Source organism: Cydia splendana, chromosome 14 (genome assembly GCF_910591565.1).
Source record: "Cydia splendana chromosome 14, ilCydSple1.2, whole genome shotgun sequence".
Lineage (NCBI taxonomy): Eukaryota > Metazoa > Arthropoda > Insecta > Lepidoptera > Tortricidae > Cydia > Cydia splendana.
Window position 1 is genome coordinate 13,366,016 of NC_085973.1, and position 19,748 is coordinate 13,385,763.

General features: G+C 38.3%; 1 protein-coding gene and 1 long non-coding RNA gene across 2 annotated transcripts in view; one reads left to right on the forward strand and one right to left on the reverse strand.

Moving 5' to 3' along the window:
* LOC134796759 (brachyurin-like) overlaps nt 1-19,748 on the forward strand; it is a 519,833-nt gene that overhangs the window by 10,263 nt on the left and 489,822 nt on the right. The gene's annotated exons all lie outside the window — the stretch shown is intronic.
* On the reverse strand, nt 8,916-9,798 carry LOC134796907 (uncharacterized). The gene is made up of 2 exons (XR_010145022.1): nt 9,003-9,798; nt 8,916-8,967 (listed from the first exon to the last, which is right to left on the reverse strand). It is a non-coding gene; the product is annotated as an uncharacterized LOC134796907 (long non-coding RNA).

Consider the following 19,748-nt stretch of genomic DNA (forward strand, 5'->3'; position numbering starts at 1 on the left):
CAACGTGCAAGAATGTGCGTTCGGGCAAGAGGCATTTCAAGATTTTCAAGTTCAAATTAAAGTGCAAAAAATAGCCAAAATATGATTGAATTCGAGCCTCTTTGTCGCTCAATTGCCCTTTAAGGATTCTGGTTTAGAAAAAATGCATGCATGCATGCATTACGCTGTTTCTAACTTAGATTGCGTAATAAAGGGTTAACAAATGCGTTGCTAGTGAATCAAAATGAGTTGAAAATATGATTATTTTATGAAGTTTCAAGAAAGATGGGAAAATGACACAATTTAGTTAGAACATAAACCTTGGTGACAAAATACCTTCTGTACCTAGATTTAACGCGTTCTCTGTCGTTTCTCTAGAATTTGTTATATGTGCGCATCATACTCGTAATACGCGTCATTCAGCGTAGGTACTTAATGTGGTGATGCATCCGGCGAGTGACGGTAGATGTAACCGCATTTGTTTGTATTAGCTGCTGTATCTATCTGGACCCGGATATACCCGACAGGCAAGCATACAAGTTTGATATAAATATGATTCCGATATCATCTTGATACATCAAATACTCATTCGAGAATCAACCCAAAGAAAATCCCTCTTGAGAGCAAAGTAGTGAGTATACTATTATCATATTTCAAGACCAGAGAAAATAGTGTGAGACTTGTTGCACTATCAGTGTTTTAAAATATTCAATGGGAATGAAGCACCTGAATATGACTATGAATGTGAACTACTGCTCCGAGAGTTGTTTGAAATTTGTAATAAGTATAATATGCTTCTTTATCCTGAAAAGAATAAACGATACAAGATTTTAATAATTGTTCTGTATGTGTCACACTGCCAAGTTTTAAATTTACTTGTTGATTTTTCACATCGGCCTCGCACTTACACAACAACTATAGGAATTTAGGGGGCTCAGGCTGTATTTAACCTTCTGTCAACCTTCCGATTCGATTTTCTATCGATCGAGCTTTACGTAAACGAGTAAAACATTCTTGGTTACTTGGTTAAAGTTCCGAAGTAGTGAAGTATTGTTGCAATACAGTTGGGCTGCTTTAGATTTGAGCAAGATAACATTTCACTGAGCCAATGTAAAAATTACGGCAAATAAATGTTTGCAGAACTATATCGCCGTTCCAAGGTCTATGGTCGTAAGCCGAGTGGGAACATTTTTAATGGAGTTAGGTGTTGCGCGATGGCTCGTCACGGCTTCTAATTGGACCCGGTGTTCGGCCGCGTCGGCCCGTGAGGTGCGCCAGCCCGGACCACGGCGCGCCGAGCAGCATCCATCCGCCATTCAAATCTGAAGTTACAGCACACCGACTGTGCTGAATTTTACAGCACAGTCTTTTGCCCCTAGGGAATTAACACGATCATGCCAAATAGCCAAAAAATAGTGAAACCTAGTTAAAATAAACAAACATTGAAAAATAATTAATTAAGTAACTAATATTGGGCATGAATACCTCTCGTATGTCTGTTCCCGAGATTCGACTATGCCTAATATTTACGATTAAGCTTAGCCAAGTTTGTGGGTAACTAAGTAGGTTTACCTACTGTTTTAGGATGCCTGGGGGTATTTAAATCGGCTTAACGACTGGTATGGTCTACAATTAAAGATTAAAAAGGGTTGCTTACTAAAGTACTAAAGCGTTCAGTTAGTTACTAATCATAATCACCATCAAATGACAAGCTAACGTTAATTAACGGCTAGGTAAACGATGCGGATATTGATATAAAAAAAAAACAACTTTAACATTGCTCTCAAATTGAGATCGGGGTCGCTCTCCTCTCCGCTCGGAAAATTGTATCCAAATATTAACGGCTTTAAAGAAATCAAGTCATAAGCGATTATCAACTACTTAATCAAAGTTAATGCCCGCGTGAGAGACTATTTGGCCCCAGCGTTTCACATCGCAGACAGGTCGAGTAATAGGCGAGGTAAAAGAATTTAACCTCCTAATGGACATCCTTTTAACGCATTAATAGGTTTTTAAATTCGTCTAAAGCGGTGGTGAGGCCGAGAGCGGCGTTAATGCAAAATGCGGCTTACTCTGTCGTCCCGCGCAGAGCCCCGGGGGTCTGTTTTGAAAATTGAAACGTTTTCCGGTCCCTTTACTCGCCAGTTGAAGAGATATGGAGTAAAAGAGACAATGAACGGGTTTTTGAATTTTGTTATTTGGTGATTCCCTGCGCGGCGGTTGCGGCTATAGCGGCCGCGGGGTCGCCAGGGAATTTAAATTCTAGCCCGTTATTTTACCACTATTTTAATTTGTATTTAATGCTACCTAACTATTTTATGATAATTACTTTCTCGTGTGAATGCATTTTGCACCTACATAGATTGTTAGGATTTTACAATGGCAGTGTTTTCACATGCCTACTATGTATTTCATTGTACCTGTCTTATGTAATCAATTTCTTACTACAAAATTAAATACATAACGAAATATAATTGCACTTTTGGATGCACAACTTTAAAAAAAGATACCCGATGTACCTATCTATAAAAATACATGGTATGTTTTGCAGCTATCGTATACCTAAAATCTCAATTCTAAATGCATTCACGTCATTTTAGACTGGACCGGCGTAGGTACTCTCCAGTGGCCGACCCTCGAGCCCATTCACAGCTGCCATGCTAGATAAACACAGGATTGATATCGGTAGAAGCCAGATACCTCATCCACAAAACATTTTGTCTCGATTGTAAGCTCGTCTAGTATAACGCTGCCGCAATGTCCCTGAAAACTATGCACATTCCGAGGTTCTACTAATACAGGTTCACCTGAAGCGATGTGGTTGTACGTTTTGAATAACAATCTAGGACACACGACGCATGATCGAATAGTTGAATCCTACGTCCTCTTAACACGAGTCGGTCCTGATGTACAGTGCGCAACTAATATTTCACAGCCTAAAACAATAAGAACACCTTTACGCCTACAGCTTTAAGTGCGGCTTACCAACAGATACACGACACGTGTCGCTTGCTGTACATATCTGTGCAAAATGAAGTGAGTGCATCAACCGCGTTGCATTCGGTGATCCCGTCCTCTGTTCCGACCCTCGACATCCCGATATCACTCTTGGCAGAGATCTCGAGTTCGACTCCGTACGGCGTAGACAAGTATCGAGTATCGAGTTTAGCTCGAGAGGGGGGTAATGTGAACTAACGCATACTTGATCGCCCGCCAGACTCGACTACCAAATTCGATTAATGTTTGAGCCCGCAGCCACTCGCTCCGATTCGAGTTGACTGCGACTAATCGAAACTCGAACGGCTCTTGCCAATTTGAAATATCTAAATCCCCGTTTAGTTCGCACTTGAAAATGTGTACGAGTGATTCAGTTGGACTGCATTTTTTATTGATAAGAAAATTGTCATGTTGAAAGCTCTATACTTTTTTATTTTACTGAGATATCTTTATGAAACGTAAGAAGCTCCACTAATTTACACGATATCCATACCGTAATATTATAGATGCGAAAATAACTCTGTCTGTCTGTCGGTCTATACCTCTTCACACTTCAATCACTGAACCAATATTTGGTATGGCGATAGATTGAGTCCCAAGGAAGGACGAAAGGTAGTTTTTATCCAAGAAAATGAAAACTGGGGGTGGAATTTACTACAGAAGTGGAAATTTTAATATATATGGATTTGGAAATATTAATTCTAGTAAACTATGCAGATGAATTCGCGGGCAGCAGCTAGTTGTTATTGTTGTTGTTATTGTCTGGAAGAGATCGCTTTTTAGGGATTAGACCGCCTGTTGTTTACCTCTGCTTGTATTTCTGTTTTCTTTTGTATTGAGGTGTGCAATAAAGAGTATTTGTATTGTATTGTACAATACAATACAATACAAATACTCTTTATTGCACACCTCAATACAAAAGAAAACAGAAATACAAGCAGAGGTAAACAACAGGCGGTCTAATCCCTAAAAAGCGATCTCTTCCAGACAATAACAACAACAATAACAACTAGCTGCTGCCCGCGAATTCATCTGCATAGTTTACTAGAATTAATATTTCCAAATCCATATATATTAAAATTTCCACTTATTGTATTGTATTATTGTATTGTATTGTACAATACAATACAATACATAGTAGATATTTTGTGAAACATTAATTTTCATACATCTACTGTCTAGGTATGCAGTCGATCATCTCGGGCGCCGTTGTAGGTACAATTCGGAAAGCGCTAGATTAAGAAGGTCAAAGTTCAAGTATGGCGGGATCAACGCTAATCGACTTAAAGACTTAATATCGTCGGGAACGGTTAATAATAGCAATTAACATTTAAATTAATTTCGCTACAAGTGTGCGTGCGTGCCAGCGTTGTCGCGACGAAGATTATCGCAGTGAGTCGGGCTTACTGTAGTTTACACAAAACGCCATCGATCTGGCGTGATTGGCAGACTCAGCCGGCTGGTTGGGTATTATCATTGCTTGAGCAAGCTCGGAGAAGGCCATTTCTAATATAAACTAGTGTAACACGGACACTCAGCCGCCATTTCTCGACGAAAACGTACGGTCAAGGAAACTGATTTTGCACTTTGTCACGGTGATATGATAATAATATGAGGTTCCTAGTTGCTTTCATACTGCTACAAACTAAATGTCACTAAGATAAGTCACTGTGATGGCACAATCACACTGGGTCGTATGCTGCATGCAAACAATGTCTGTTGCCGGGCAACCTCATAATAGTAACTCTGTACAAACTCGGTGACAGTGTACTGTACTCACCTCAGAGCGCACCAGCGACGCTCTCAGCGGTGGAACGCAGTCGCTTTGGATGAAAACGGCTAGGAGGAGAAGAGAGCGTTGTACATTACTCAGGATTCAGGATAATTTCCCACTACGTGCTTTGTCGATCCCTACCTCCAGAAAGCGTAGGGCACTGGGTGGTCGAGTTCTTAAGTGTAACAGGGAACGATTTTAGCTGAATAGCGTAATATAGCGCCTTACATAAGTGATCAACTTGCCCGTACTCGGCAAGCGATCGGAATGGAACCCCTGTTGTGCCGCGGCGAACTGCCGGCCTTATTCGATTGATTTGGATTTACATTTTGGGATAATCTAATGGGATGATACGTCCAACCTAACTCCGGGTATGTATGTATTATCTCGCTTGTTCAACTATAAGTGAGTAATTTAAGTAGAGGTGTTTTGATTTGTTTTTTAACAGACCTACTCCATCAAGCTGTATTATGGACATTAGGAATGTTATGATGTGGCCTTGATGTGGCGAAAAAGATGATAAGAGACACATTCTACCACGGGAGGTCAATTCAAATTTGACAATTTATAATGGTATTGAACTGGTTTTGATATGACCTTAACGATCGTCTTGGTGATCGGCGCGCATCTCACGCATGGCTTTTAATTCATTTTCATGCAAAATCCGCGCGAACGTCAGTGATCTTCAAGGTTGTATCAAAATACGATCAAAACGTATGTTTGTGTTAATTCAATGCGATATAATTATAGAAATAATAATAATTCAGCCTATATAAACAATCCGCATTGGGCTAGCGTGGGGATTATAGCCCAAGCCCTCTGGCGCATGAGAGGAGGCCTGTGCCCAGCTTTGGGACGTATATAGTTATAGAGGCTCAATTAATTTGTTTAAAGACAGCTCGTGTTGATATCAACGCTAAATAGGCAAATGACTGTTATTTGAACAAATAAAGTTGAAGGAAAATACACATTTAAAACATAACTCTTTCTTTTTCCCAAGTCGAGTAAATCACGTCGAGATAATCTAACCTATCCTAACCTACACCTGTGTTTAAGCTAAATTAAAGTACAACCAATATAAAAATGAACGACCAACTTAAGTTTATCACGAAAAAATAAATGATTTATGATTTAAGTGCGAAATATTTAGAAGTGGATAACGTTTTTCCACTTCTAAATATTTTTCATTCTCCATGATTTTTTAGTACCTATGTGATTGACACAATGAAAAACTAGGTTTATATTTTTTCATTTTTTTCAAAATTTGTAATATACCTAAAAAATATTATTATGCTGAAGCGATCGACATGTTAAGATTTAGTTAGTGGAAAAAGTTTTCTCCCGAAATGCATTTTGTATGAAAAAAGGTACTTTTGTCAGTCTATACTTCCTTCTTGAGTCTAGATTCACTCTAACTCTATATATTGGGCAAGCCGGTGGGCATCAAGTTCCACGCACGCCCCCCGCTGGTAAATATATTTGATGTTGGTGCTGTGCTGTTGCACGCCGCAATCGATTCCTCGCGTCGCCGGTAATGAATCGGCTGATATGCATTACGCCTCCCGCGCTATTTGTCAACATTCGTCGACGCGACGCCCTAATGTTGACTAGCATTTCCAGTGTTGCGGTTCTAATACATACCATTGAATATATTAGCTAGCATGTATTAGGTGGGGACATAATAAAAATAAATACTACGAGCCTAAGGAGAAATTAAAGGTAGACGTTATTGGGAACTAACATTTTATGTAGATTTTAACGAATACTAGACTTTATGAAAACTTTATTTATTAACACGCGACTCAACCACGTTTTAATTAACAATAATGCAATAAAATCTAAATAGTGAAAACTGTAATCAAAAACTCACAAGCTAAAAGTTCAAGGACTAAAATTGATCGTAATCTTGAAGGTCAGTAAAACAAAACCCCTAATGATCGGAGGCACCCGCTATATAAGCATCGTGTTTCAGCGTTGTACAAAAACAAATAAAATTTCTGATAATATATTCGTACATATAAACAAAGTAACTTCGCGCGTGTTCCATATAGGAGTGATAAAGTTCAATCGTACATGACAACTTGCTTTCACGCCGTAACCCCAATCCCCGTTTTGCTCTCAAATAAATCACAACCCAAAAATTTGAATACGTGACAAATTAACGTATCCAAAAGGTTCGCTGATCGAGTTAAAAACAAATGCGAAATTCAAAAACAGAACAAAAGCGTAGATTGAAAAATAAATATAATTAAATGCAAGGAGTGTCGCGAACGTGACAGCGGCGGGACGTTAATGCCGCGGGACTAAATAATGTTAGAGCACCCTTGTTACTGCAATTACGGCCGGCCGGCCTAGGGATGGCCAAGGGAATATTGGCGGGATTTTTTTTCCTAAAAATATTCCCACGGCCCGATGCGAACTTTAAGATACGTCAAATATTACGGCTAGATACGATATGGATTAGATATGTCAGTGTCAAAAGTGACGTTTCTTCAAACAAAAACGTCACTTTTGACACTGACATATCTAATCCATATCGTATCTAGCCGTAATATTTGACGTATCTTAAAGTTCGAATCGGGCAGCCAGTCCTTCCTTTAGTACGAGTGCATATAGTTTGTGCGGAAAGAGAAGAGTCGTGGAATGTGTGAGGCCCAATACATTTCACGACTCTTCTCTTTCCGAACAGACTCTATAGAAAAATTCAGAGGCTTCGACCTGAATGAGGGTTTTGTATTATTTCTATATTTTTTGTTTATCTTCTTGATTTTGAAATCGATGGCGTAAAGTCACGTCACGTCACATAAATTAAGATTTGCTGAATATGCACACATACACAAAAATAGAACAATCGTTGAAATAAGTCCAGGGCTAGCCAGAGATTGTCCAGAAGAACCAAGACATCCAAAATCAAGAGGGAGGCCTTTGCTCAGCAGTTCATATTTTTAGAATACCTATGTAAAATATGAAATAATATTCTAATAATTATTGCAAATCATGTATTATTTATTTGAAATAACACGATAGATGTAGGCACTTTAGTATTAACTAGGTACCGATTTACGTTCGAAAAAGTTTTATGGTTCTAAAATGATTCATAGTCTGCATTTTGTGTCTCTGGCTGAATAATACTCTCATTTTTAACTTGATACACTAAGTAAGTATGTATTAAAAAAACATCCCCGACATTTTCTTTCCCGAGCCGCGAATGTTCCCTACATCAGCACATCACTACTTCGGCCAGTATAAATGTACAGCGTTTTAAAGTTTTCACCCGGATTTAGCAGCATCACGCGACAGAGTTTAAAGCATCAATCAAACCAAACACTTTACGGACATCGCTCGATGGTGTCCGCTGCGATTTATTATTGCGACGTGTCGCTGCAATGGTTACGAGTATCTATGCAGTCGAAATAGGGGGCGAGATTTGGTATAGCTGGTTCGGTATAGACAATTATGAATGTCAAAGATCGTTGCTAAAGTGGAAAAGGTTCTAAGAATTGGAGGCACTTACACTTCATTTTATTTCACACTCAACAAATTTTAATGGTCCTAGAATGAGCACTACTTAGTGGTCGTAGGAGTCTACGATATTTAATTTCAGATTACGTAAATTTTGAGGTTTTTTTTGTTTTGTATTATCGAGGGCCATTGTCCGCGAATCAATGCGATTCCAAACTTATATCAATACCTATGTCAATAATATTTAATCATTAGTTTATTTCTCCTGAATAAACTACATAATAAAAATACAATCATAATATAACGTTAAGTAACCTAAAATTAAAACTACCTACAAAACTAAAACTAATACCTAAAAAAAAATATAGAACTACCTACAAAACTAAAACTAAACCTAAAAAAAAAAACCTAAAAATCTATATCTAGAGAGGGCCCCTGGGGCATAGTGCCAAGAATGCTGGCAGCATTTCCTCGCTGGATCGCAACGCTTATGCGTTGAGCGAGGAAGCTGCCAGCTCTTTTGTCCCCAGAGACCTCAACAAGCCGTTTCGACAAATCTGTAAAAAGACTCTGAGCTCCCGGGTCCCACGGACCGAGGGTCTCGACACCGAAGGGGATAAATTTGTAATTATCGTCGAGACCCCCGTATTTACGCCTTTTGAGGGACTCGGCAGCTTCGGCAGCGGCACCCGCTTTCTTTGTGGTACCGTGAAGGTGAGACGGTGCCAGTGTGTCCACACAGGTCGCGTCCCACACTAACACTCGTCCCATCCTCCACGGAATCAGCGACATACCATCCGGTCTCTTGCCATCGTCCCGGGCCATACCGGTCGGCTCGAGTATCGCTGGCACGTTGACGGTGACAAGAGACCGACGGATAATGTCATTGAGCGCGGCGTGACGTGACAATCGCCCCGCGCTTCGCTGGCAAGACAGACCATGACGCCCCAGCTGGTCCACATCACTCCCACAGTGGCATTTATGCGGTGCACAGATTGGAACCCCCAGGCGCAGCCCAACTGCCACACGGAGGGTGTTTCCATCTAAATGAGTGCCAGTATTGGGCGAGGGATATGCGTTGAGCCAGTGGCCAGCCTCCCTACACCCAACTGCGATCAAACGGGCGCGTTCAGCTCCTTCGCTGTTATCTAAACATGTGGTATAAGTTAATTTCGATAAGGCGTCATCCCAGCTCCTCTGTGATTTTAGATTATATGGAGGGTCTTGTCCCGGGCAGGCAGACAGCCAGGCATTTCTAGCATCGTCCAAGCCTGTGACCTCATAGTTTGTGGGTAAAACCCTTAGGATTTTTCCTACAAGATCAGCAGAGCTGTGGACAGACGATAGAAATGCCGGCAGTGATACGCTAGAAATTCTGCGCAACCCCAGCCCGCCGTATCGAACAGGTAGCGATGCTTGTAACCACGATTGATCGGATAGCTTTAAATTGAGAATACGCTCTAAGGTAGTCTGGACCATGATGTCTATAGGTAGGAGCAAATTTTGATGTTTCCAGAAAGGACTGCAGCGAAGCACATACATTAACTTTGGAACAAAAAGGCAAAATTTAAGAATGGTGAGGGCTGAATGGGGGCTTATTTCTAGAAGACGGTCGGCATAATTTTGAAATTTAGAAACGGAGTTACTGATAAAAGTTGAAAAATAATTGTCAAAAATTGGAGTCCCCAGTAGGCTAAGGGAATCTCTCGTGACAGTGGTAACATTAGGTGTTAAAGCATTGAATTTCTCTGTTACGTCCGAATGGTTTAGAGACGCATCGTGAATGTAAAGTTCACATTTATTACAGTTCAGATCTAGACCTATGGACTCGAACTTGGACTTGAGGACGGAGAGATCCGAAAGGACTGTTTCCAACTTGCCTCCTAAAGTTCCATCGTCCAAGTACCAGACATTAAAATCAGAAGATAAATTTTGAATGATGGGGTTGATTGCTAAACAAAAAATAGCTGGCCCCAAGGGATCCCCCTGCTGGCATCCAACCTCTGAAGAAATTTCATGACTGCGGTACATTAATTTGGAAGGATCAGCGTAGCAATGAAGAAGGTAATTATAAAGCTCTGGGGTGTTATTCCTGATTTCCGACAGCAGGGTGTCTCTATTCACAGAGTTAAATGCGTTTTTTATGTCAATCTTTAATACAACTTGGCATTGGTCGTTGCTGAGGTATGTGCGAAGCGCGTGAACAGCCGCCTCGCAACCACCTTTTGTACCACAACCAAGTTGGACTGGTTCAAACCTATGCTGTAATTTTGAAATAATGTGTCGAACAGAGATTTTAGATGCCAAACGTCTAAACGTCGATCCAACTGCGATTGGTCTCACGCCACCGTCCTTTTTCGTTAGAGCAATTAAATTGGCTCCGTAGAGAATGGGGACAATATCTGCATGTACACGGCCACTCAACATAAGATTTATCATGTTGGTTAAAGATGTAATGAGTTTTCTGCCGGCATCGCCAACACAGTGCGCTATAAGATCTTTAAGGTGTTGTGGTGAGATTCCGTCGAGACCTCCTGCTGAGCCGGTTTTGAAATTGAAAATTGCGTCTACTATATCCTTATCTTCGATTTGGAGGCATTCTTCGATCGCAGTTGGTGGATCCAAGAAAAACGGAGCAGTAGAGGCTGAGGGATGCTTTGACCGCAAGGCTGACAGGGTTTCGGTAGAATCTGGTGATAAAACGTCACTAGAAAACAAAATACGAGCGGCGCCTTTCAAGTCTCCGTCCGTAATCTTATTTTCTACTGTTTTTGCTAGGTTGAAGGCAGAAAGCTTGCAACCTACTCGTGCTGTTTTGTCGAATGGCAATTCTAAAGGCTTAACACAGTTATTTTTGATTTTTTGAGTTAGGGATAGCTGTTTGTCCTCAGAGGTGACATGCAGAGTGTTGTACACAAAGGTAAGGAGATTGCTCCATGTATCCATGTCGTTAACCGTCACGCATTGGTCAATTAAATAGGACAGGCGTGTGGCAACGCATATCCTAGCACCGCGAGGAATTCTTTTTGCAACTGGAAAGCTATTTTTGAGGTAACTAAGGTAGAGATGCAGATTCGGACGAGACGGGGACGGGGCGTCATTAGAGAGCGGCGGGGTCGAAAAAATCGAAGCTGTAGCAGCATTTTGTGATAAACAGTTTCTGTGCGTTTTGGAAAAATGGATATTGAGACCGCGGGAACTTTGAAATGATTTGAGACATAAATGGCACTGGAAATTTGTCGAAACGGCCGGTTGACTTAAAGTAGGCATATATAACAACAAATGTAGAATTTTACATATACAGGATTTTAAGTAAACTTAATGTAAAACTTACAATAATATAAGAGATATAAAAAATCTAGTAATAAGTAAATTAATACGACGCTCTGCTCCTGGCCACCGGAAGGCTTTCGCGGTGTGGTACTTATCGTTTGTTTGCTTGCTGCGGGATTCTTTGAGGCAGGGCCTGCCCGGCCTCGTGTACAGATGTACTCTTAGTTGTTTTGTGAGACGGCAGGTATAGTTTAGATTTACACAACGCACTAGAACTATAACTTCACGAAATCACCACCATCTAGTAGATACTGTTATAATGTACTGATACTGTGTGTAAAAATATATTTTCATGCTTGACAATCATATGTCACAGACATAGCAGTTAAATTTCGCAAGGCCGTATCATGAGTGCTCGGGCTGCGGGCTCACTGGTGTCAGCACGGAGGTTTTGATGTTCGTTTCCTTCTGCTATGTAGCTTTGGTTAATCAGGGTATTATGAAAAATTGATATAAAAATAAAAATATCTCGGTAAAATCTTCCGGACCGTGTTTGACCGTTGCTAGGCGATAGTCATTATAATCATTAGTTATTTTTCTTCCATGTTTAATAACTAACTTTTGCTGACTGCTACATGCTGGTTCATCTGCTATTCTTTTTAAGTGCACATTCATTTTATTGTCGCTTATTTACAACAGAAAGCCTCAACAAAAAATTAAACGTCGGAGGATGAATGAGCCAATCAATTTGTGCATTAAATCCCAACCCTTTTATTGGAACAAACCATTGCTTGTACAGCAAGCTACAAATAACGTTGATTGTAACGTTTTCGGCAAACTTTAAGTATTATTTGCAATAAATGTTGCTCATTAACTGTCGCGGTTACGGAATGGGAATTGTTTTACATGCCAAAATAAATAATTGATTAATAAGTGGGCAGCGATGATTTTCATCAGAACAATGGCTCTTGCTCGCATACTCGGACAGAAAAATAAGATATTCTGATCGTCCCTTGCTGAAAATGTAGGTACGCATGGTAAAGTATATTTTTGCCGGATTGCGGTGAAACTAAATACTTAGGTATATACTACCTAGGTTGTGTTGGACTTGTATTGATTATAACACAACTCTCGCGTTTTGCACACATAATTATTTAAATTTTTTATCTACCCCGAACATTGTTATAAAAGAATTTCGGGTAGTTTAGTGGTGTTTTATTTATATCTATGTTGACATTTGCTGGGACGTCAGTCTTTCCGTGACCACCGCTGGTGCAACTCAGCTGAAACGTCGGAATTTAAGGTAAAAACAATGAAATTATATCGCGGTAGACCCGTTTGTATTAATTAACCGATTATGATGAAAAGCACGTAATACATGCACACATTTTCACAAAACAATTTTCTCTAAACCGATTCATAACCGACCAAAATCATTTTGCTACCCCACAAAATGAATTTAATAGATGACTACAAAAATATGTATAAGAAAATACTTAATCGTAAACCTAAAAGTAAACTTTTTCTTTCGGTCTCTTTCTAGATTATTTTTAAACTTCTTGTCGTACTTGCCGTTGTCTGCTATTTTAGAAATTCTTTTAAAGTGACTTATTACAAGTTAATTGTATACAGCCGTTTTAAAGGTTGGGCACGTGTATCGAGGGAAAATAGTCGGCATCGACTACAATACTTCAAAGAATATAAATTACCTATGTAAGTACATGAATATGACAAAGCCACGTGTATTAAGGGATTTAAATGGACAAAACAAGTCCCAAGTTTCTTCTATAATACTTAGGTTTACTTTGAAGCTCAGCAAATTTGTTTCTTCTGACCCTCTTTTATTTGGGGCTGCTTCCAAATTCGTAAATGTAAATTTAATTTACCTTTTTACGACACTAATTATGCAACTGTACCTCAACAATTCGAAGCCCTTGACAGTATATTGTTTTCGAGTTGTTTAAATAACTCTTTTCCATTAGATAAAGGTACAGAAAAGCTTTTTAAACTTTGCTTAGAACGAGTTAACTTTTTCATTGTGAACAATTTGAGAGTCGGTCCGCTGTGCTAAACCGATTGACGTCTTCAAAAGAAAGTATACCCGTCTCATTCAGGTACAAATGTTTGAAAAGGACACGATGTTTGTATTGTTTTATGTTGTAAGAAATGAGATATAAAAGGGAAGTATTGCGGCATGTGTCACAAAGTTAGTAAAGTGCGTGGACTGGTATTAACCCCGAGCGTCCTGACTAGAGGTGTGTCGCGGGTATTTACCCAATTTACCCACCCAGGTAAATACCCGGTAAATACCCATCTACCCGGTATTTACCCGTATCTACCCAAATGGACGGGTAGATTCATTTCTTGTTGCACACGTCGATTTGTCTTAAAGTGGAGATATAAACCAAGTTAATGGTTGTAATTATTGTGTGTCATTTAAAATGAAATGGTTTAGTGAAACCTGCAGTTGTAACTAAGGAATTTTTAGTACAATTTTGATAAATATTAAAAAAAGGCCGTCATAAGAGTATTTGTAAGTGAACTTTTTCATATTTCTTGGAATCTGTCTTAATATCGAAAAGTGGTGTATGTACAAACTAAAGTAGGCATAACTTCCTACAAAAAAGGTTATATACATTTTTGTCCTAAAACTAACTATGTATATTTGACTTATGAGCTTCCCAAGTTGTGATACTGCACAATTTTTTTTATTATAATTCATAAGTAGTCTTTATTTTCATCTTTCTAATGTATATTAAAAGCATTTTAAAACATTTCCGAAAGCCAGGGAATGTTTTTACACGATATTCATAATTGGACTGATATGTTAAAATCGAACTTCACCTCATAGCACCCTTTTCGTAATTAGTTTGAACATACATTTTATGTAACTTTATAAAAAAATACTTAAATTTATCTTATTTATACTCACATACACCATTAAACACATCAAATTTACCCGCGGGTAGGTAAATATCGGGTATTTACCGGGTAAATAATAATAAGTGTATCTGAGACTGCCTTGTGCTTCAAGTAATTGCCATAGATATAATATAAGATAATTGTCTCAGCCTTTCAAAGAACCGATTAGCCGGTGCATTAAAATCTCGTGAACCCCACTACACTTTGATTGAATCGTAATAAAGTATTAATTTCCTGCAGCGAAGTGCCAGGGAGCCTCCCAACCTTGGCAGTAACAAGGACGTGCAACGGATATCTATCAGTCTAACGGGATTGCTAATCGGCCATTTTTAAAGTAATAAAATTTTATAAGTAAGAAAAAAATTCTAAATTTTTTTTTGTCAACATAATATGTAGTTGGACCATCCTGGAAATGACGATTACCAATTTAATATTATCAAAACGATGACAACTAAGCTCACCAAAACCTCAGCACTCGGCGATCCTACCCCAAATATCCACTCCGAACGTTCCTAATACTCCTGACAGTACAATTTATCATCATTCATTACCCTCCCACGTGCGGTCTCTTGCGGCCAGATTAGCAAAGGGTTTAAGTTCAAGGGATGGAACGTTATCGGCCGGTAAAAGTGATGACGTGAACTTTACCCATACATGGTTAGCTACATTCGCGAAACATTTTGGCTCAAAGAGTAATTTCGTCTCGGAACTATTGTTAGTCTGGATTTTTTGGAGTCGCTACACAATAACGAGAAATAATTAGTCATTAACGGGTCTAACACGATTCATTATTTTACGTTTTTTTCGACGTTTACTATTCTATTCACTTTTTGCTGGGACGTCAGTCTTCCGTGACCTCAGCTAGTGCAACTTGGCTGAAACGTTTGGAAAAAAGGTAAAATAATGAAATTTAACCGTGTTAGACCCGTTAATGAAATTAATTATGTGTACAAAACGCGAGAGTTTAAAGTGTTATCTCACGAGAAAGTATTGATTTTGTACAAAATTGGACTTCAGTGTAATTTTTGATTAGAGTCGACAATTTTACACTCATTAAAGGAAATGGTGGTGTATGAATATGAATTTAGGGTGAGAAGCTGTTTGTTTGTATTTATTTAACAGTATTTATCATAAAATATTTGAGTTTCATACTTTGGGTGTCTTTAAAATTTGTTTTAGAGTTGTTAAACTCTAGTCCTGTCAGCAAAAAAAACTTTGGAGTTATTTTAATTTTTTTTATGTAAGTACCTGCACGGACTAAACTTTTATTGACAGGTTACTAAATGCAAAGCTTAGATTCTCATAAACCTTGAGTATACTTACTTACCAATTTACGTGGACTTGGCCACAATCCTCGTGGGCACCTTGTATATCACTCGCCTGCTTCGAGCGACGTGCTTAATAATAGTAGTGAATAATAACATTCCGAGGTTTATGACGGGTGTGTTATCAGTACAGGGCGGTGGTCGAATGGGTTTGCTATGGGTATGTGCGATACGGGTATGTGCGACGTCACTGTGAAGATCGGTAAAGCTTTACTATTTCAAGTAAGTTGAGTCCATTGACTTAATATATACTGGTTTCTAAAAAAAATCCTACAGATTTGGGTGATTGTTGAAGTTTCCTAGAAATGAAAAATTCGCCGTCAATAGGCGAAGTGTGTTCCGAATCTTGTTCTTAAAGATATTATTGTGTATATAACTTCTGTTGCTAACTTTTCTTCCAAATATGTATGTAAGTACTTTACTAAGTTTGAGAGCCACATCACTTCAGTACTACTATAGGTATAAAAAAAATACATAATGGTTTTTTAAACATTTTCCTTTTACAGAAATATAGGTAGGAGTACCTACCTACCACCAGTATCATTGTTCTAACAATTCGTAATAAGTTAAGACAATTGTTGTTAGTATAATTTTGATATAGAAACCGATGTCTACATTATTTTAGAAAACTTTAAAAGACATTTTAAGCACTAAATTGTACTGCTGTATAAATACGACTACACATACTTGTATCTTGCGCTCTGCGTCAAAGCCTCAAGTTAACTTTGCTAATGGTTCGGACACCGAAGACGGAACCACAAGATATTTAGGGGTCCCTCGGGAACGGATCCAAACTACGTGTTCTTTACTACTGCTAATGATAGTAGATTGCTGCCTAGAACTATACTGACTTGGTGATTTATCTAGATACAGTTGGCATAGTTAAGGTATCTACAATCAGTTATCACACAGTAATTACTAGAAATCGATTTTGTAATATTTGTTGAATAATTTATTTGTAATGCGTTAAATTCTAAGGAGGTGTGAGTACCTAAATATGCTCCGCACATAACTTTTTGTAGTCAACTAAAATTCTAGGTTTTGAACTCCATTGAAGAGTAGTGTTAGTAAAATGGTGGCTTTTGTAGGTTTTTCTGATTTGCCTGATTAGTAATCAGAAACTATGCACTTTAGCCATCAATACTTTGTGATAACAACGTCATATAAGCACCTACATGATAGTGTGTATGTAGTAGGTACACATAGTTTTCATAATATATTTTTTTTTGCACGCTCATGATTTATTTTTCTAAAAGTGTTATCCATATACATGTAATATATAAAATAATACATTACAATCATTTGTGGCTAATCAATGTGCACCTCATAACAGTTAAAATCAACGAAATACCTACTTATTGATGTCCCACAAGTATTCTACTCGTACTTGACGAAATAATCAATCAAGTTCCTTTAATTCGTCCATTTAACTGTTCCAAGCGTACTATCGCCTGCAATTGTTTACGGCGACCTATTTCTGAAGTGGATCCATTAGCTACTGAGATTTCTTGTTCGAATACTACCCATCCCTTTCAATCTAGTACGTACCGAGTGAAAGAGAGGTGATAGAACGACTTATATAGTCTCCACCAGATCTAGTAGGTTCACTGGGAGACTATTATTCAGTCGCAGGAAGGAATTAAGTATTCGGGACAAGTGCAAATGGTGGACAAGGCTGAAGCCCGGAGTTGCTGTTTTATTAGCTTACCAAGCATGGGCTAGTTTAAAGGCTTACGGGACCAGTTTAAGTGCATTTTCTAGGTTATTACGGATCTTGAGGTCAAGTTAGAATGGTCCAATATAGAGCTCCATCGAAGGGAATTGTCTCAGTGAATACGAGTATAACGTTTGTTTCTATTTGGAGAAGTAACACATTACTGTCCACTATACATCTTTAAAATAATGCCTGACATGTAATATTTAAAATATTATAAATAAAAGTCTATGTCTATGTCTAAGATTTTTAAAGATTAGAAACGGTAAAAATTTTGTTCAAACCTTGCCAAATACCTACCCCATACACAGTCACAAGCAAAAAAACTAAATGGAACCTATTGCCGACTCTACCTTAACATATGGTGCTACTTTACTGCCCTATCGCGGGATTAAGGACAATACGTGCCTATGTCAAAAATTTAAAGGGCCATATGTACAGTCACCTGCAATAATATGTTACTCTTCGAAGGCCGCAAAAATATGTGACGCGCTCTTATGGCTCTACAAATAAAATCGTGTCAGATTTTTTGGCGGCCTTCGTGATGTAACATAGTATTGCAGGTGACTGTACTGTAAAACCTTGTACAATACACGTGCGAAAAGGTAATTCGCAACTCGTGTCGATTTAATACACTCCCTTCGGTCGTGTTTCAATTTATCGCTACTTGTTGCGAATTTACTAACTTTTCGCACTTGTATCGTAATGTACATATAACTACGTAATCATGATCAAATATCCCCATAACAAAAGAAGATAACGGGAAAACAAAACAAAATACAGTATCCAATTGATTTTTTTTCAGGAACGGAGCTTAAAAGTCCATAATTCAAATTTCTTAAAACTCAACAATAAATCTTTACAACGAAATGCAATTGGGCAACAGTAAATCTCGTATGGGCACGCATGGCCGCGCGACCCGAAACACCACTTAGGCGGTATAATTCCAATGAGTAATGGTGGCGAGGAACCGACCTGGGTCAACCATTACTGCGAGGAGGATCGTTTCCGTTGCCACCAGGCAGGGTGGTTATATGGAGATGCCTTTGTTGTGTCTTTCTAGCTTTTGTTAAGCAATCGGATGTTGCATATGTGCAACAGTGATTTCTGGATAGTTAATAATCAGACGCTACTTTGCGGAAATCCAAACCTAATGCTATAAAATATAAATATTTTATTGCTAATCCGCGAAATAATAACGTGCTAATCAATCAATGCTAACCCGTTAAACCCCTACTTACTTGCGTATTTTTGCATGCAGTTAATGTTTCCAACCTCCCACCGCGAAAATAAATACCTACGCAAATAAGTATAACAAACCACCTCCAAAAGTAGGTACAAAACTCGACACGTGTTTCGCCTCTCTACGAAGCACCATGGAGATGTTGATGTTCTGGTGTCCGGCACCGGAATGCCATTCCTGTTTTTTTTTTTAATTTTTCTGTTTTAATTTCTGGATAGTTTGAAATTTGCGATAACAATGATTGTTTTGTTTACCATGTGTCACTTAGATAATATGCGCCTCGTTTATCTGACATAGAAGTTTAGAAGTGGGTTAACGATAATTACTTCTGACGGACCCTTTTCCCAGGTATCTCTGCAGCAATGTGTAACGTACTTATTGTATAATTTTCGAATCAGCTCATTAAGCTGATTGTAGGAATTTATATGATTTTAAATCACCGTCGCGTTATTTCGACGAAGATTAATGTTTACGCGTAATGTAAACTGTTAAGCCAATTTTGTTGATGATCAATTTTTAATAAATGTATTTATCATCAGTTGAATAAGCAAAACAAATGAAATGTAAACTTTTAATTATGGTTGACAATATTTAACGTAAGTAAACAGGCGTACGTATAAACTTTAGTAAACTCATATTAAACACGTTTAATCTTGATCGTTGTTCATTTCAAAAACACCGCACAGACGTAGATTTGACCGATTTATGCGGCCAATATTATTTTAGGGTTTATATTAGTTCAAAATGGGATAAAACATTATAAAACGTGATTTTATATTAAAGACAATTATACTTTATCAATTAAAAAAAAATTAAAAAAAATTAAAAACAGGTAAATTTTGCTCTTGTATTTACTCTAAAATATATTTTCGAGTGAGAACTTTTCTCCCCGAAGCACTAGGTTTCCAACCTGTAAAAATAATATATTTTTTTAATCAATTTAAACGAAAAGGAATTTTCTTTGAAACCGTCTAAGTCCGGAAGTTGCGGCTAGTTGCGGCTAATTTTGTAAACAACATAAAGAGGAATAAGCATTCTATTCAAATATATACAATACAC